General features: G+C 33.8%; 1 long non-coding RNA gene across 1 annotated transcript in view; it reads left to right on the forward strand.

Annotated features, from left to right (window-relative positions):
- Window positions 1-6,044: 6,044 nt before the first annotated feature.
- LOC141577650 (uncharacterized) overlaps window positions 6,045-21,368 on the forward strand; it is a 140,481-nt gene continuing 125,157 nt past the window's right edge. The window contains exon 1 of the long non-coding RNA XR_012506885.1: window positions 6,045-6,109. This is a non-coding gene — a long non-coding RNA (uncharacterized LOC141577650). The remainder of the gene's footprint in view (window positions 6,110-21,368) is intronic.

Genomic DNA, 21,368 nt, shown 5'->3' on the forward strand with positions numbered 1-21,368 from the left:
AGATTCTGACACTGTTGTTTAGCTGAAGCAGTGGGTTATTAGCCAAACTGCTGTGTTTTTATCTCTCAGAGAATTCCAAAAGGCAAATTGAATAAGTCAATAAGCTACAGCATGAAGACAGATCCCATCCCTCTATTGATGATTAACTCTTAGCTATAAACTATTTTTCGTTTCTTTTTGATCAAGAGCAAATCATTCAGCTTACCCATATGTACCTAATGAGTTGAATATTTACCCAAATGGTGGCTCCAATAAATAACTTTTTAAACCATCTATTGGCAGAATATCAATATCCAGTGCACTGATTATTCAGGAGAAGCAGCTGTCTCGATTATCTAGCGGCTCTGATTAGTTAATACGTGTGACTGTGCTGGCTTCATATAATATTAGCACATCCTGGTTTGCTCAATAATTATTAAAATCAATTATGAAAACTGGAAATAGCAAAATGAAGAGGGCATTATTGGGGCAGCTGATAATTTTAGGAGATATTTTTGGCAAATTCCAACTAGTCATAATCTGAATATAGAAAGAAAGGAAGGAAGAGACAAGGAAGCTGCCAGATTAATGGAGATAGCTGCTGGTATGCTGGAGCCAGCTCCTACCAGCTTGTGAGAAATAATTGTTAAATTTTTAAGTATTTTGTGAGCCAGTTGTTAAACATAGACATTATTAAAAAATAAATTACATAAATTTACAATTAGATTGTGCTAAAATTGTAATAATACTCAAAATTCATCACTTTCTAATTTGTTTAGTACATTTAACTATTGTATACACTCTTATTAGATTTATTTCTATTGTATCTGTAAGGTGGAGACACTGTATAATGAATAATGTTCAACTGTGTGCACATCTATTCCCAACTCTGTGTTCAGTGATGGTGGCCAGAAATTGGCTATAGTTGGTGGGTTAACACCATCCATAGTGTTATTTCCAAATAAGTAGATGCCACGTTTTTCTATCTAGATATTTGAAGATATTCATCATTCCATTGCATATTTGCAGGGTCTATCCCAGATATTGACAAGCAAGCATAGAATCAGCAATGCTAAATTGGGAAATACGTGGAAATTCTTAAATGTCACAAAAATTATAACACTCAGCACGTATATCACTAAATTTACTTCATAAATTATTTTGAACAATATTTAGATAAATGCTTGTTTATTTAACTGCATATCCCAGAGCTCTTCGACTAGCTGTAACTTTATGTCATAAATATTGCAAAATAATAGCAAGTCCAACAAAAGGTAAAAGCTATACCTGGAAGACAGATAAAACCAACTGAACTTCACTGATGATAGTAGCATCAACCTTATTTCATAATGACAAAATGTTAATTAAAATGTAGCAGGATAACTTACAGGGTAACTTAAATAGCTAATTGCTAATATAGAAATATCATTTGGAGCAATACTTCTCTAATAGACCCTGTTAAAAAATTTCAAACTTCCTTACTAAGGTATTACTATTTTTCTTCAATAAACCTAGTTATGGTTTTAAATTCTGTACATTGAGTCTTTATAATTCTCTTTGAATATTGTTCTAGAAAGTTTGATTAATTTTACCACTATTCTGATTGTAAGCCTCTTATTCATCATCTCTCTGTCTATAGTCTGGGAAAAAGAGAACTGTATTTGTGACTTGCTGTTAGGTTTAATTTTCAACCTGTTTGGCAGAATGGCACTCACTGCCCTTCTCTTGAAGTGCAAAAGTCCCTTGTTAAATTAGCCTACTCTACTACTCCAAGGAAGACTGTAACTTCAACACTTCCCTGCCTTGATCGTCGAACAATAGACTGCTAGGTCTTTTCTTAACAACACTTCCCTCTCTACTTTGGTTTTCTTCAGTTTCAAAATTAATTCTCAACTAACCTGGCCAATACTGTGATGTTTATTTCTTCCCAAATAATCGTTACCCCAGTGAGAGATAACCAGTCAGGTGCCTGCTTTGAGCATAAAAAGCTGTTCTTTCTTATTCTTTTTCTTTGGTTACTAACTGAATTTTTACATTGTTCAAATTCTTTGCCTAAGCTTTGTTATATGACATAATCTGTATAGACTAGAATTTATTTTGAAGAATTTATAAGGGAATCAGACTTTTTAAACATATAAAACTAAAAAAGTAGACAGTTTTCAAACATTATAAAGAAACATTGCCCTCCAAAAAGTCTTTTAGAAATGGAATTTAAAAATACAATTTTGTTTTTTGTTTGTTTGTTTATGTCATTTGAAGTAACCATAATATGTCAATATTAATAATAAATGAATTTACTCTAATTGAGTTCATTGAGAATTGGGTCATACTATTTCATCTCTCTCCTTTTTTTTTTTTTTTTTTTTTTTTGTACTACAACAGGCTACTCTTTACAGAAGATTAAACTGTTTCAATTGTACTGTTATTTTGAAACCAAAGATAGGAATGCAAAACAAGTCTATTTAGGATGGATTGTCAAAACAACATCTGGTTTTGACAGATTTTGCTTAAACTGCGGATTGTTCAGCATTTGAAAATACTTTCCTCTTAGTCCTTTTTTTTCCCTTACAAAAATGAACTTTGCTGCTAAGATTTATCATAAATAAATAAACTTCATTTTATTCTGGACTTTTCAAATGTGAATTAATCCAAAGACCCTTAAAAAGAGAAAAAAAGGAACTCTAGGCCATTCACTACATAAGGATCTAAAACCCTCTGGGTTCTAAATTTGGAAATCTGCTCTTCTTTCCTTCTGGATATATCTAGTTAAGAAATATGTATGTGCTTGTGTACATGTGTGTGTTCACTATTTTATATGTATAACAATTTTAGCTTATTGAAACAAAAATATCAGATAGATATTGCATTATTTTATTTTCATACTATAGTTTTTTGGCTCAATGCTAATAAAACATATGCTGCTCACTGACAACATGTGCAAAATTTGTATGCCTTTAATTCTCTGAATCCATAAATGCATGGAATAAATTAGTAGTGTTTTAGGTTTTTCCCCTTGTAGACAGTAAAATGGATGTAAGAAGAAACATGGCACAGTGATCTAACTTGTTTCTACATGGAATTAACTCACTCATGTAAGCTTGAAGTTTAGTCAATATATATTTCCCAAACTGAAATGCAAAGAGAAAAATAATTAAAAAGAATAGGATACCCCAAAACTGTGAGACAATTTCAGAAGGTATAATATATGTGTAATTAAATACTAGAAGGGGAAACAAAAGATAATAGAGAAGCAGAAATATTTGGAATAGTTATGGCCAAGAACATTTTAAAATTAATGACAGATGACAAATCACAGATGTATAAAATTCAGAGAACACCAAGCAGTATAAGACCAAAAACCCTATAAGTAAGCATATCATATTCAAACTACAGAAAACTAAAGGAAAATAAATTCTTTAGAGAACCCCCAAATTAAAAATACACATTACCTAAAGAGGAACAAGGATAAGAATTACTATGGACTTCTGTAGTATAAAAAAAGTGTTTTTGGTCATTGTCTCCAGTTTCTGGCAGACAACTCTTAAAACCTGTGAAATGTCCCCAGTGATAAGAGTGTCTTTGTTATGCTAATGAGGTGACATATATTTTTTATATATGCATACATGTATGTGTATATATATTTGTATACTTGTGTATACACGTGTGTATGATATATATTTACATATGCATATATATACATATTTTTTAACCAACCCTCCCTTTTGTTAATTAAGCAGTATTGATTCATGTTACTGCTTGTGACCCGTAAGTTCATGAATATAATGAATGACAAATATTAGTGAAAAATACATATATTGGAATATACATTGTTTTTTAAATGATGTACTTGGGAATTTTTACATTTCTCCATCACTCAAGTGTTTCTAGAATCTTTGGTAAGTTTTGCAGATAATTTACAATCAACACAAGAGATCAGACTATTATTGATACTGTCACCTTATTTTTTTGGCTAAAGGCTGCATATGCAGCTTGATAACCCAATGAATTCAAATGACAAGTTCAAATAAAAGTAATATGGCTGTACAAAAAGTGAATTTTACCTTGAAATATTTTCTAATATTGGACATATTCAAAGTAATGTGCCACCGTTTTTCAGACTCCTCCCAAAAGTAATTTTTAAGAGCAATCATAGGAGTATGACTAGGACACACTTTGGCAATGTCTGCCAGACCACCTTCTCTGCTGAATGCCTCCTTCATCCTCATCACCAGAGCCCTTAAACATATTTGTACTATATGATAATGTTCATTTGTAAGAAGTGATAATCACAGGGACAAATAGACACCCATCCATACTGGACTGAAACCAAAATGTACATTAGTATTTTGAGGTGGCTACATTGGACCATGTGAAAGAGAAGCTGAGAAATTTGATTAGGGGGTAAAAAAAGATGAGAGAGAAAATGTATTTTATGGGTTGTTAATAGGCCTTTCCAGTTCATTACTTCAGACCCTACCTTACACCTGGCCATATATATCCCTATACTTAGGTTCCATATTGCTATAGACTGTTTGTGTCCCCTCAAAATGTTTATGTTAAATCCTAATGCCCAAAGTAATGGTACTTGGAGGTGTAGCTTTGTGGGGGTGATTAGATTATGAGGGCGGAGCTCTTGTTAATGGTATCAGTGCCCTATAAAAATACCCCAGAGAACTTCCTCTCTTCTTCTATGATTATAGCAAAAAGATGGCCATTTATGAACCAGGATAGGTCCTCACCAGATACTGAATCTGTCAGCATGCTGATCTTGGACTTTCCAACCTCCAGACTGTGAGAAATAATTTTTTGTTGTCTGTAAGCCTCCTAGACTATGGTTTGTGTTGTAGCAGCCTAAATGGGCTAAGACAATAGATGATACAGCTAGTATAACATCATAGATCCTTCTTTTATTGTTTTAAGTAGTTCAGGTTAGCAATTTGTTGGCAAGTTGTCTTGATAAATCCCTATCTTCATACTGTAGATTATTGCTGCTCAAAATGTGGTCCATGGACAGGTATTTGCCATTAATTAGAATTTAAAAGGTCCTGATGAAATTTTCACTTTGGTCTTTGAAAAAAGTTTATTATTTTTATATTTTGAGAACTAGCATTTTTATTTTTGTTATTACTAGATCATAAAGTGTCAATGTAGGGTGTATGTAGAAGAGATCTGAGGGTAGATTAGTTTCTGTCACCATACAAACCTACCCTATGTCAGAAACCTCTATGCAGGCATACTTTGGCTGAGCAGCTTTTCACAAGAACCAGCTTAAATTTGGGCCAATAGAGCTCAATTTCTTCTATTATTGAGGATAATTTTACATAATAATGAATCATATAAAATTGCCTATTTTTGAATTTGGTGCAAACAAAATCTAAAAGTAATGTAATAATTCATATTAACCTTTAAATTAAAAGGGGAATGATATCTAATAAAAATAATCCTTTAAATTGTATCTAATATAATTTTGCAAATGATAATACTGTTGGATAAGTGAGAGCTCTGTCAATTCCATGAATTCAATATTGAATTAACTTTGCTGATTTCTTAGGATATTCCAGGCATTGGGTTATTGCTTGGGTTACAGAAATAAAGAAGATGCAGTTTTTGCAATTAAGGCATTCTCAATCCATTTGAAAAGTTATGAAAGAATTATATGGTACCTACAGTACCATATATGAGGTGCTATAGTATATAAATGAATGAAACATGGTGAGAGCAGAAGTAATGTGAGGTATGAACATGTAATGTCCTTAGGAAAAGTACCCAGGAAGTTCTGGCAATGAATACAAGAGAAAAGAAATCTAGAACTAGTTCTGGAATAAGAAACCATTAGTCAGGTATATGTAGAGAACTAGTTCTGTAATAAGAAACCATTAGTCAGGTATATATAGAGAAAGATTTTGTCCAGGTAGAGGGAGCAAAATATGGGAAGTCAAGGAATTAACCACACTGCCTCCAACCCTTTAACGAGGCCCACTCATATACTCATTGGCTCAAAGGATGATTTTACAAACACCAATCCATTTTCATAGTCATCAAAATGTACCTTCCTTATATATTTCAGGTGGTTCCTGCTCTGATACTCGTTTTGTCTGTGAACTCTTCACCTATCTTGCTTGTGGACAAGGTATTTAAATTACTTTCTTTCCCCCATACTACTCACTTTGTCTAAGAAAGTTGGCTCCTCAGGACCCAAACCCCAACATTGTTTAGCACCCCTGCAAACCCTGAATCAGTCTCCCTGTGAGAAAAGTGGTGGTAGAAGGAATGGGTGTGGGAGAGTGGGAGAACACCCTGGGAATTACAGGCAAGGCAGCCTACTTGACTGGAAAAATGAAGGAATGGGGAAATATACCTGGAGATGAAGCTGGTAAGGTAGATCAAAACAAGACATCAGAAATCATTTAGTTCACTAGATGGAGTTTGAACTTAATTCTGTTTTAAAGGTGATTGAGTTAGAGAAAAAGGAAATACATATGTCATGCTGAGGAATACAATATTTGGACTTGTGTTTCTGTAAGTTCACATGTTGGATAATCATATGGAGAAATATTAAGGGAAGAATAGTATATTGCTATAGAGAAAGATAAGGAAGTAAATTAAAGAATTAGCATTGAGGTTTAGAGGAAGAAACTGGAATTTAATGTTGACCTCAATCCCTAGAGAAAAAAGATTGAAATTCATTTTTTATACTCTGATACTGTGTTTCCTATTTTTCTAACCATTATCATGTTTGAGGTTCAAGGATGTCATAACACTGGCCACACGCAAATGTGAATTCCTGGCTAGAAATCCTGCTTCTGGGTTTTATTCCATATATCACCCTAGTTAGACCCTGAACTGGGCTATATAGAACCTCAAGAATGCCTTTCACATTTCTCCCCTAGGCTACAGTAATTATTCTCACTACTACCCATCTCCATCTCACTCCCACCGCTCCAGCCTATTCACATCCCTAGGATTTACTTTGCTTTACACACCTGCCTTGGTTTCCATATTTCTTGCATTAGTGAACACAACTAAGAACTGATCTTTTTCTTTATTTTGATTTTCTATTTGTTTCACTAAAGGCTTGAGTTATTCTTCAGGAAGAATATTTTGGAAGCAAATTCCCTAGTATTTTTTAATATCTAAAAAGATTTAAATTTTCTTTGCACAATGACTAAGAGTTGAAGAGTTTGGAATTCTAGGTTTAAAATTTTTTCCTCAGGTATTAGAAGACATCCACTTAATCTTTATTTAATATATTCTAGTATGTGTCTGTGACTGATGCCTATCTAAATTGTACTCTTTATAGATATTATTTTCTTTTCCCTGTGGATAATTTTAGGGTTTTAAATTTTATCTAAATGTATCTAGGTGGAAATCTTTAAAAAGATTAATCCTACTTGACATTCTGTGTGGACTTTTAGTTCAAAGGGTCATGTCTTTTATCAGCTTATGGTATTTTTTTTAATTTTTACATTTGATTTTGTTTCTTCTCCTTGTACCTGTTAATTCTGCACCTTTGTGGCACACATTAAATTAATTTTGAAATTCACAGAACTATCCATGTTACCAAACTTTCCCCCATACCTTTCATCTTATTTTTCTGTATATATTTTGAGAGGATTCTTCAGTTTATTCTTAGATATTATTACATAATTTTCAGCATGAAAAAGACAAGTAATCCAAGTTTAGAATTCATCTATAAATGTGAAGTCCCTTATTTTAAGATAATTATTTTCATTGTAGTATTCCAGGTCACAGTCAACAAAATATACTTTCACTGTCACCAGAGATAGGATATAGTGATATATTAATTACCTCCATACACTTTATAAGAATGCGTGAATTTCTCTTTAAGTTAGTACATGTTCCTTTTCCTCCTCCAAACAAACAAACCAAGGCCTCATTTTTGTATTGTGTTTGTAATTATATAATTCATTAGGACTATCATACATCTTTTAAAAGATGTATTATGCGTGTTACAGAATGTGACTTTTTAAGATTTCAAAAATGTAATTATTTTTCCTTTGAAATATTAAATATCTTTGAAGTGAAATATAGTTCTTTGGAAAAGTTACCTTCGCCAAAGCTAAGAAACCTTGGACACCACACAAAATCAGTTTAACTGCCTACAATCCTATGGAATAAGTACATTATAAGTTCAAATGAGAAATTGCTTCCACTAGTGATAAGCACAATAAATAGAACAATGAAACATTAAATAAACATTGTAAGACATCCCAAACTGAGAACTTGCTTTAATGAAGTAGGCAGTCAGAGGGAGGACTAAACCACATGTTTTAGTTGAGAAATAAATTGTTCATTCCAAACACTTTTATGGCTCTAGGAAATCCCAGGGTTTCCTGAATTAAAAGTAGAATCAATTAAAGCATTTTTAGAACAGCGTAACATTTTCGTGTGAGCTGTGATGTATAAATGCATGTTTTTCATAGATAGTCAGGAAGTCTTACGCGTAAGCTGCTTAACAGTGGACATTAGAATGTTTAGAGAAGTGAATTAGCCACTTTATCTCCCTAAAAAAAGAAAATAATCCTTTTACAACACTATCAAGTAATACCATAGTAAAGAAAAGAGTCCTATTCAGGTTCCAGCTGCAAAGGCAATTTCCTTATTCTAGTTAACATCATATTTCACAAAATTCTTTTAATATCAACATCCATTAAAGACACATGATAAGAGTAACTCTCTTTACCAATATCCAAAAGTCTTTAACTTTAGGATAAGTCAGTGCATTAGATGTATAGTGTAAGAAAAAGAGAAGAGTGAAATAAGATTCTACAACTTTTTTTTTATAAAGAGATTAGATAGTCTATATAGGAAGTTTCCTGGCAGGATGGCCAGAGTTGGATTCAGGAGTGCTGGATATTAAATGGCTGTTTTCTTCTTTACTACAAACTCCCTGACATCAGCTTCTGTCAAAAACCAGCTGTGTCACCTGAAAGGATGCATCTCTCCTGTGAGAAAGGTTTGATAGATTTTTCTAGGAAAACTGGAAATAAAAATAATTCAAAATGTCTATTTTATGGGCAACTCTTTGTTGTTATTAGTCATTACCATTCATCTGTATGATAGTTTGCTATTTTCCATGATTAAGAGTTCTTGATTCACTTTTGTATAGTTGCAATGATGGAGATGCTGAGTTGTTTGAAGTAAAATAGGTCTTCTCAATTTTTCTATTAATTGTTTACTGTGCATAGGCATTTCACATTAAGACCATCATAATGGAGGGGGAAAATTACTATTAATACAGCTTTCCCAAGCACATATTACTTATTAAGAGAAAAAGTATTGTTTTATATATTAATAGAAGAAAAATGTTTCCAGTGTATTTACTTAAATATATTATCTTTATTGCTTTCTTTTTATCATTTGAAGACTTTACTTGCTCAGTGCTACTCAATATAATTTAGATATTTGGACCAGAAAATAAAATTTAAAAATCAAGCTGTATCCTCTTAACTTTATTCATTTATACTGACTCTTCTCTACGTTTGTTGTTCATAATCCAAAATGTTTGAAGAAGTAACTAGAAAATCTAGTTAAAATGAAGAAGCCATTTAAAAAATAGCAATGGAAGCCTACTGAGGCAGTGAAAAATCAAGCTATAATGCCAGGGCTTAGCCTTAAGAAATAGGGCTAAATCTGAGAGAGAGATTGTGGGCATCGGAGTACAATGGAAGGTCCATTCAAACAATCAAAGAAAATATAGCCAACCAAAAACTCTGTATCTTGTAAAAGTATCACTCCAAAATGAAGGTGGATGAAGATGGTTTCAGAAAAACAGAAACAGAGAGAATTTCTCTACAGCAGAATTCTTCTAAAAAAAATGCCAGCAGGAGATTTCCAGGAAGAAAGAAAATGATTTCAACAGGAAACACTGAATTGCTAGAAGAAAAAAATGTAAATAGCTGAGTAAACAGAAAAGACTAATAACTATACAAGATACTATTACCAAACTCAGATTTGGCTGCTTGCCACTCAAAAATCAATACTCAAGAGAAGCAATGTTGATAGAAAGGAAAGTTGCCTTTAACCAGAATGCCGGCAATCTGGGGAGAGGGTGGACTCAGTGTCCCCTAAAACCATCTCTGAAGATTCTGCTTGGCCATCAAAGATTTAGAGGGAAAGTGAGAACTAATCTCGACTGATCGTTGAGATAAGGGGGTCCGAGTCATTACCATTCCCCACTGCATGCAGGCTTGGTGTACAGGCTTGTGAATTCCTTGTGAATTTTCCTTAGATGCTATCCTGTTTACACAATTCATGAGATTACCTAAATGGAAGCTAGGGAAGAGATCTGGTCATCTGTTAATTACTTTCATTCTCCATTTCTACTTCTTTGATCTAGGACAGAACCAACATATGAAGCAAGGTATTGAGTGATCAAAAAATCTGAAAGTGTGCTAGGGCTGGAAATGAGTAGAGCATGGGGGTGCCTGGTTTAAGGTTAGTGGCAAGACAAAAGGGGTCTCCTGCAGAGAGCTCTTTCCTGCCAAAAGCTGCTTACAAATTCCCACTTAGAACATCATTCCATTTCTATGAGATTATGGGCAAAGGTCTATCTTCTGTAATTTATTCACGCAGACATAGGTTGCCATATTCTCAGAGTGGAAGATGTTGACATAGGTCTGTAGCATCTCTGCTGATAATTTTAGTTGCCTGTTTTCATATACAGGCAGAACAAGCTACAGCTATTTTCATGACCACAGAGATATAGATTATTATGAGCAGCAGTGTTAATCCCATTCTCTTAAGGTCAGTTCTTGAAATTACGCTAATTGTAGATTCAGTACCGCTCGAGAAGGAGTAGTTTATGTCTTGTCTGCAGTCTGCTCATCATGCAGTAAGCTTTTTCCTTCTGGTGGCAGTCATAGTGTCTATAAAATAACTCAGGAATGTGCATCAGACAGTAAGTCTGTGACTCTACTGTCCTAGTCATCAGCTGCTTGAGCCTGCTCTTTTGTGGCTTAGGGAGGCCTGGGAGACTTCAGCTTTTTCTACAGACAAGACGGAGGGATGGGGGGTGTGCCCGTAGAGTCCCGCTCAGTTCCAGTTCCTCCCTTTTCTTTGATATTCCCCAATCCTGAGGAGGAACAACGGTAGAATACAAGAAGGAATAAAGTTTCAGATAGAGAGGTTAATGATAAACTTGACAGAGTCACAGGGTCCTGCTTGGTTCCAATTCTATCTATCTGGTTTGAAATATATAGAAATTAACACAGGACAAGAATAATACAAAAGATGAGGTGGTAAACGGAGTTTAAGTTTTCCAAAGTACTCTAAAATTAACAGGAAATTTGTAAAACAAATTGTATTTTACTGAATGTAAAATTCTCTGGGCTTTTAGCAATAACAGGAAATTACTTAGAAAAATTACTTTAATAGACTGCAATAGATAAAGGGAGGCTGTATCACTCAGAGTCTAGTCAGGAAACAAAACCGACCCCATTTATTTTAAGGCATATGATTTAATTTAAAAATTTAATAAAATGAACAGCTATATTTCAGTATATATTCTCCAGAGAAATAGAACCAATGTGTGTGCATGTATATACATATGTATATATATAATGTATGTAGATACAGATGGGTGTGTGTGTGTGTGTGTGTGTGTGTGTGTGTGTATATAGAGAGAGAGGGATTTATTTTAAGAAATTGGTTCACATGATTATGGAATGCTGAGAAGTTTCCCAAGATCTGCTGTCTGCAAGCTGGAGACCCCGAAAAGCATTTAGTATAGTTCCAATCAGAGTACAGTCAGAGAACCAGGAAAACTTTCTTTCACCGGTATAAGTTCCAGTTGAGTAAAGGAGAAGACTGATATCCCAGCTGAGAAACAGGCAGAAAGAGTAAGTACCCCCAGGCTGTTAAGGGATTAGATGAGGCTAACCCACTGACTGAGAGGTCAGTCTTTATTCCGTCTACCAATTCAAATATTAATCTCATCCAGAACACAGATACACACAGACACACTCAGATTAATATTTAACCAAATATCTGGGCATTTGTGGCCCAGTAAAGTTGGCACATAAAATTAACCATCACAAAATAAATATTCTCATACGTCTTTTGTAACTTTCATGAAGGATCTACTAGCTAGTAAATGCTGAGCAGATTGACATATTTTTAGTTTCTATACATTGACCTGTACATATATGCTTATCAAACTACTCGTTTGATAAATATTTTCAAACGAACTCATGACTAATATTTTGCTCTGCTTAAATTTATTTTACACCTTTCAACACAAAGACTACTAAGATAAATAAACTATAGGGCTTCTGAAGTGTCTTTCTGGCTTTGTGATCCTAGAGAAAATCTTGCCAGTTGATGTTCATCTTGAGTATTTGATAAATTACCTTTTGTGCAACTTTTATGGAAAATAAATAATTTAAATTCCATCAAATGTTTAATTTCAACAAATTTATTTTTCAGTAAAATTATTATAAATTTTTTCAAAGTTCTGAAACTCTCAGTCATGGTTGTATCTTCCTTATAGTAGAGACATATTTTGTTATATTTTATAATGTCAGTATCATCTTCAATACCGAAATAACTGGCTTCAACAAAGCATGTATTTAAAAATTTCACAAGAAGTCTTGGGTATGGTACAGAAGGATTAGAGCAAAATGAATTGTAATGAGTTTAGGCCTGTCACAACTTGCAATGACTCACCCTTTCTCCCAACTAAACAGGAGCTATCTGCAACCACTTTTACCTGTAAATGGAATATTAAAATAAATCACATGCTATTAAAAGTGCCCATGAATTCCATTTGAATAGAATTGTTATTTATATTCTATTCAAAACTAATTTATTACAATTATAAATCAAAGTAGAAATGTTCTATTGTCCTTGAACACCTACAATAAAATGCATATTTTCATAGTTAAACATTAAAGTCTCATTAGCTATTATTAAGTGTGCCAGACAGCTCACCACTAAGCAAATGTCAAGTAGCATGGAATAGTCATTTTTCTTCCAAAGTTATTTTTTTCCCCCATTATTGTTAGTAATCCACATTTTGTCAAATAAATGGCAGTTGCTCTTGTAGGACAGTAAGCATTTCAGATACATTTATCAAGGTTCCAGAAAATGAAATGAAATGAAATGAAAAAAGAAGGCATAAAAACAATAATTTCTATTACACTGTTCAAGTGTGTTGAATAGCTGAGAGGAGTAGGAACAGCTAGCGGAGTCTTTTCCTAACTCAGATAATAGTTTTGTCTTGTTTGTTTTTTTCCCTAGTCATACAAGGCTTGCATATTTGTATTATAGTCTTAGGCTACATTTGCATCTTCCATCACTTTAAGATTGAATGGAGAACATTTCAAAAGAATAAGCTTACGTTTTACAGACATCTGAAAGAGGTAGAGATTTGATCTGGTATCTGAAAAAATTAACTTCTTAATAGTCATTGTCTGCTAGGATGGGGAAAACCTATCCTGCTTTGCAGCCAGAAATAACCTCCTAGTCACCTTGTAAGTACTTAATATTCTGACTAAAATTGAATAATATCAAAGACTTCTGAAAATGACATTACATTAGTAATAATGGTATATATTTAAATGTCAAATTCCGAATTAATCATTTTATTCTATAATGGAGAATAAATCTAGCATGCAGGAAAGGATTTAGCTATTCTTCCTAGAGGTGATACAGTGGAATATCCATGGGGTGACCATATATCCTATTTTTCCTGGGGTATGTTAGGTTAATTTTGATGGCCTCAATGTAAATATTAAGTGTCCTCTCTCACAAAGTATCCTAGTATGGATGATAAAATATATTCTTGAACCATGTTAAGGACACAGATCCACGCATCCTATCTCTCCCTCCTGTATGTCTCATGGCATTTTCAACAGTCAACACCTCTGGAAGAGAGTCTCTTCAGATAAAAGTAATCTTATCACAAAGATTTGGGACATCATGTATGTTTGACGTCCCTCCTGTGTGCTCCTATAGCAACCAGTGCTCTTCTGTAACTTATTAACAGAAGACTGCAGTAACCTGTTCACTTACCTTCTACTGAAAAATTGGAATCCTATGATGGCATTATGAATGCTACTAAATATTGTATCAAAAGCACCTAGCACAATGACTGATATAGAATAAGATCTCAGTGAATGATGAAAATATGATCAGAAATAAATTATATTTGCAGTAAAACATGTAATTGCTTTTCTGCCTCATTGCCGTAATACAGGTTACTAAGCCATTATCCTGTTTGCTAGATATTGATTCTCTTCAAGTAAATCTTTGCCTCATGCTCAGGAAAAGTCAATAGGCTTTGAAATGTTTGTGCTATTTGTTTACTCTGTATTGTTAGATAAAGTTATTGAGGTCTCTTTGAAGTATTGACTTTTAAAACAAGTTTCTAAATATGCATAAATATTTAATCAGTCATTCTCCATTTCTTCAAAATGTTCACCTAGCTTCTTAAATACTCTTTACCTTAGAATGAGAAAATAAAAATGGCTTAGAAATATCCATTTATTACATCCAGTTGCCAGAGGTGATTATTACAATATACATATGAAATTAGATTTATCTCATTTGCATTTAAAAGAAAGCTTTGCTTACTACTATTTGCCACACAATTATGAACTCTATATATATATATATCAGAGGAAAGTGTGACACAGGCAGAATTTCACCCAGAAACTAATGATATTACCATATAAGCAAGCAAAACTCATATGGAAAATGTCTTGAAGACACATTCAAGATTGTGATACTTTAATGCTGTTACAAGACATAATTAGAAACAGAAAATAGCATCTTAACTGAATCAAAAAAAAGATCACGTGCACATGATTTAAAGGTTAAGGTAAAAGCTTTTCATTTTCGTTTTATTAGCTTCAAAACCATGTGAAATAGCCAGGCTTTAATGGGACATTACGTGAACATCACAAAGCTATTGATTTCCTTAAGATTTATAAAGTAAGCACTAACTAATTTTGAATTTTACATGATGTTTCATCACACTGTTACACAAAGGCACTTGAGCCGTGGTTTTGTTTTGTTTTGTTTTGTTTTGTTTCATAACAAGGCTCTGGGCTCTCTGAACTCAGGTGAGGTTTCTGTCGCAGAACTGAAAGCTGAAGCAGGTAGGAGAAAATTTTGACTGCTTTCTTTAGTAAAAGACTGCAGTGATGGTTAAAATCTTAGGACTGAAGGAATCTTACTGATTATTTATTTTTAAAATTATTTCAGTGTGCTACTAACACTTAAATATAAGGAGACTCCCCATTAAAAATTTGAATTTGGATTTCAGAAAATCCGGCAACACTAAGGCCAATTTTTACAGGATGTGCCTAGCTGGAGCTGAGTATCAGCTACCCCTGTTACCTGATTTATAATAATTTACCATAGGCCTCCTGGGCCTTCTTCAGTCATATATGTTACATTATGGAATCTGTAGGAATTTGAAGTTGCCAGCCTCAGCCTTAGTTGAAAGTATTAGCTCTGTGTTTCAGTGTTTACCTAGGAGGAATAGGCAGACATAGAGAAGGGTAGAGTTTGTCCCAGACCCAGGAAGAAGGCAGTGTTTTTGATTTCTGAACATAGCAGGGGGAGCCTGTATTATGTCCCAGGTGGGGATATAAGATTTAACAAATAAAAATGCAGGACATTCAGTTAAATTTGAATTTTTGATAAACAATAAATGTTTTTAATGTAAGTATGCAATATTTTCAGTCTAATTAAACTGAAAAAGTTGTGCAGTTTATCTGAAATTCAAACTGAACTTGGCATCCTGTATTTTTCCAGACAGGCCTAGCCCTAGGAGGTTGTCAAATTCTAAAGAAAAATGGCTACATAATGTATCCAGGAAGGCTGGACTATAGGTACTTAAATTTCTCACACTGACGAAGGTTCGTATCCCAGAAAGGACTGAATCATGTGTCTTCAGAGAACCACACTGAATTGAATTTCTTGCTCAGAAGGATGTGTTCCAGTCAGATTTAAGTTGATGGGAGAAATAAACAAAGGGGACATTTCCAGTGTACTTGAGTGTATGTATCAAGAGATATTTCTGATACATGGAAATCTTATCCAAAGATACCTTTTCAGTGAAATTACCACAACTTCACTATCAGTTTGCTCTAGTCCATAGAAACAGGTATCATTCAACATTCTGTTTCATATTTGATTGTGACAATACCTAAAGGTTTTATTTCAGTATCTCAAATCAGTGAATATTTTACATCATATCTCATCAGTGAGTCACGGAGAAACACTAACTCTGCCACTTAAAAGAAAATCTTACTGAAAATTTGTATGTTTATTCAAAATCAAACCTACCAGGTTGGACAAATAAAATATAAAGCAAATGAAAATACATGAAAAACAAACAAATGTTGAAATAGAGTAAAGAAATGCTATAAAGTTCACTTTACTACAACCTAAAGAATGCCAAGCTAGCAATCTTTAATCTTTTGTCAGCCACAGAAAAATAACATCTATAATATTGTCAGGTGAAATGATACTTCCATGTGTGCCATGCTTCCTCGGTATCTATAGATACATTGTGAGTGTGATGGAGAGTACCTCCAAATAAGGAATTATATACATTCAGGACACATTTAAATATACATAGAGTGGAATTCATATATAAGCAGTGTTGACATATGTATGGAAGAGATGATTTAAGAGTTTTGCAAAACAGGTAATACTTTTGACTTTAATGTCCTAGGAAATAAATGGCTGGCAAATTTCAGCTTTGCTTTGTAGAGTAAGTTAGTTTTGGGAGCAAGTAATGTAAGTGGATTTTATGTATCTATAAAGGGAATATTTTAAATTGAAAGTTTAAAATACATATATAAATACATATATATAAATAAATAAATATAAATATGTGTGTGTGTGTGTGTGTATGGAGCACAATATTTAAAGGAATCTATAAAGATCAGTCTTTGGAAAATAATTACCCCGGATGTGTTATGTAGTATTTATTCAATTCTAAGTTGCATTTTTTTTTTTTTTACAGTTAACATTTCTGAAATCAAGATAATCTTTTATTTGGTTGGTGTATTAAATTAAGTATTTGTTTTAACTCTAAGAAGCTGCTATTAAATTGATGATTTGTATTTAGAAATAAATGCTTATTGTTATTTAGAGGGTTTCTCCTAGAAATATTTCAGGGGTAGGTCGTGGTGCCAAAGCATTTCCACATGTTGTAGGGAATATTGTTGCCACAGGTGATGTTGAAATTGTAATGAAAGAGAAGGTACTCTTCTCTGATGCTCAAATGCCATCTCAGTAGCTCTAATAGATATAACAAAATGATAGTCAAAAAGAAAACCAAGCACATTTTAAAATTTTTGTTTGATGTTTAAAAAGAAAAGGAGAAGGAAGTGGCATTTGGAGATACCACTGTTATTATAGGGTAAGTGAACTGTGGAGATTTGGGGAGATAGTCTTAGGGTTTAAGTAGGAGTTTCCAACTAAAGGCAGGTAATATCAATATGGTATTTGGCAACATATATATATGTTTTCTCTGAAAACAAAGGAGGAATTGAAGCTAGGCTGGAATCAGCATGAACTAAAGAATTCTGCTTGCAGCTTGCACAGAGATAATTCACATTGTGTCCCTGTTTAATGTAATCAGGAGTCCTGTCTTTGTAAATTAAAAATAAATCCCCTTTGCCTACTAATGTTTAAAAAGAGGAAGAACACCCTATCCTTATAAAATGTAATTAGTCTTGCAGTATGTTTCTTTGAACGTTATGTCCCTAGAAACATGGAAATGAAAGAGGAAATCTGTCATACTCCATTGATCCAATTGGTAACAATTTGAAAGTAAGTTCTTAGCTAATTGAATTGGCCCCCAGCACCAAGTTAATTTACAACTGTGAAATTCCTCTACTAATTTCAAGACCTTTTAAATTTTACAGCTCCAAAGAAGTTTTAAGAAGTTAAAAAAGAATAAATTTTTGAAGGATCATTATTTCACATTGGAATATATTTAAAAGTTAAAATGTTAATATAGAAGAAATACTGAAATAAAAATCCAAAGACCAGATTTGTAGACTCCAAATTAACACAACTCAAAGAGCTTGAGAAATGTGACTCTAAACAGGAATTTCCCTAAGACTGTTTCTCAGAATAGTATTCCCACATGGTACTCCTCAATGGGGAAAATTGCATCATCAAAGTAGTTGGATGCTACTGTGCACTTTATCTATCTGTTAGTAAGGATACTTGTTAATACTGTTTATACTGAACACAACTTCTCCGAATATGTTTAATCCATATATTGTTGATTATATATGTAACTAAGCAATAGTAGATTTGATCAGTCCCTTCTGTCTCCAGAAGAGAAAATATATGCCTTTTAATATATAGATTACATATGTAATATATAACTCTCTTAATGCAACTATTTGAAGGTTCTTTAGAGTGGCCAAAAGTAGACAGAAAATAGGAGAAGTCAGCCTTTGAAAAAAGGGAACTACATTATATGAGTTACATGTATAAGGCTTTTTGCCTGAAGGTATTCCCTTTCGTACAGGGCGGGTAGAAATTAAAGCTGCAGTGCTGAAAATGAGATTTATATTTTTAATTACTTATGTTAGATAAAAATGTTTTAAATGTAGACTCTAAGTTGCACCCTAGGAAATTTGAAAAAAGATGACCAAATAAACCCAAAATAAGTAAAAGGAAGAAAATAATGAACAAAAATCTGTGAAATAAGAAATGGACAAGCAATAGAAAAAAATAACAAAGTTAATAGCCCTTTAAAAAGGTTAATGAAACTAATAGCAAGAAAGAAAGGGAAAAAAATCAATTATCAGTATCAGGAATACAGAGGAAATGATGCTAGAGATCCTGCAAATATCAAAAGAAGAATAATGAGAAATACAACATCAGCATCATGGTGACACCCTTTGTCTCTCCCTTTCAGTCTACAACTAGTAAAACTTCCATAGTTCAACAAATGTTCCTCTGCTCAACACACTAAGACGCTGAAGAAATCCACACATCTGTCCATCTGAAGGTGGGTGGATTGAAACACACAGAGGAGGCAGAATTGGACGAACAGCAGAGGTGATGTCCACAATCGTGGCTCCGGCCATAGCAGCTGAGCCCATAGGTCCTGAGAACCCAGGAGGAGCAGCAGCAGAGGCCATGCACACAAATCTGGTCTCCCAGCTGCAGCAGCACCCACAGCCATAGGGAACCAGTTGATGAGGCCTGTGACCCAAGTTCCTCCAGCCATGGTAGCAGCACCTGTAAATCTGACAACCCCAGATGTGGTGGAGGCACCCACAGCGCAGGCTCCTCTTTGCAACCTCTTCCCCTGGCAGTGATGACAGTGCTGGTGACCCAGGTGAACCCAGATGCAGAGAAGACACTCACCATTCTAGTGCCCCCAGTGGTGATGCCAGTGATAGCAGTGCTGGGCAATCAAAAGCCCAAAGCCAAGTCTGGTTCACTACCTGTTTGTGTATGTCCCATGAGCTAAGTAAGGTTTTTACATTTTAAATTGGTTGAAGAATATGAAGAGAAGAATATTTTCAATACAACAAAATTATATGAAATTCAAATGTTATAGTCCATAAATAAAGTTTTATTGGAACACAGCCATGCTCGTTCATTTATATATTGCCTTTCTTATAGTGGCTGAATTGAGAAATATGTCAGAGACCGTATGGCTGGCATAGTCTAATATATCTACTACATGGTCCTTTACAGAAAAAGTTTGCTGACCCTTGACCAAGAGGCCTGATTGTGCATTTTAACAGTGTTCTTCACTCAGAGCAACCAGAGACCCTCGGAGTAAAGATTTATTCCAGGTCTGGGGCAGGAAAAATTTGAGATGAGCCTGGGGCAATTTGTGGTAGCAAGTAAGGAAGTGCTTAAAGAATAACGAAAATATTATCAAAAAGGTACATGAGACAACTTGAAATGTTTCCCAGTGGCCAAATGTGAGGCATTTTAAACTTCAGATTAAATAATGATAGGTACATATTATAACTTCTTTAATAACATACGAATTCACAATTCCATACTGATGCAAATGATTGAATGAAGAAGCAAAATATTTTCCTTACATAGTAGAATGTGAATTGATAAATGTGGAAAGAATGACGGAGTTACAAAGTCATACATTGTTAAATGTAGTGGTAAAATTTTGACTAGGAATGGGTTATTTACATAATCGCAAAGAATCTCCCCACAAGACTGATTTTAGGGGAAAAAATAGCTTTGCAGTCAGGAAAAGTTATCAGATACAATCTAATAAATTAATTAAAGTTAACATAAAAAAAATTAGGACAAAGTAAGATCATGAGTTTTTTGACATGATGCACTGAGGAGGACACATCACATCTGCAGGATATTCCTGCAAATGATGTATAATTTGAATCTCATTATAAACTATAATCAGATATAAATCCAAACTGGGGACATTTTATAAAATGACTGACCCTACTCTAAAAAAATGACAAGACTGAGAAGAACTATAGAAAGCTGTAGAACTATTCTAGATTAAAACAGTAAAGGTACATGACAACTAAATGCAATATGTGATCATGAATTAGATCTTAAATTGGAGAAATAACAGTTGAAAAGGTCATTATTGTGAAAATTGACTAAATTTTGTTCAGTGAGCTTTCACAACAGCATTGCTTCTGAAACATTACACTTTTCCTAGCTAGCTTGTTTTTGCTCATAAAATGACCTCTGCCTGTAATGCCTTTTTTAAAATAGAGTAGACCCAACTGAAATGCTACTTTCTCTTTGAAGAGCCTCCTGACTTTACCAAGCAGTTTATCTCTTCTCTGAGTTTTCATGCTAACTCATATGCATCTTTCTCATAGCACTTAGCATATTATATTTTGAATTTGTTTTACATTGTCTCCCATTGGTGCAATCCCTTAGGGATGACACCACACCTAATTCAGCTTCATAGATGTCAGTTTTAGCCCACTGATCATCACTGACTATCTGCTTGGATTGTTGTTGCTTTTTTATTTTCCAGAGAGAATATTGAATAAAACATCAATAAAATGACATGTCAGATATTGCTTTATTTCTTTAGACACTTGAAAAATGTTTCATGTCCCCACGTTAGGGAAATCAACACCCTCAACAGAAGAGTAGGACAACTAATATCCAGAATCCACTTATGCAAAAACATCAGCCATCAGGACACAGTTAATAAGACAACTGAAAAGATTTCTGACTTCTTAACTACCTTTATTGATAAACATGCAGTATATTAACATCAGAACCTCCCAGTATCCCTATTTATCGCTATTTTGAATAAAACCCTGTCACGTTTGTTTTACAATTCAAGAGCAGAAAAGTATTTAGAAAGTGTAAAGTAGTTGCTAGCACTAGGTATACTAGTTCTAGTTCTGATAGCTACT

Source organism: Camelus bactrianus, chromosome 5 (genome assembly GCF_048773025.1).
Source record: "Camelus bactrianus isolate YW-2024 breed Bactrian camel chromosome 5, ASM4877302v1, whole genome shotgun sequence".
Lineage (NCBI taxonomy): Eukaryota > Metazoa > Chordata > Mammalia > Artiodactyla > Camelidae > Camelus > Camelus bactrianus.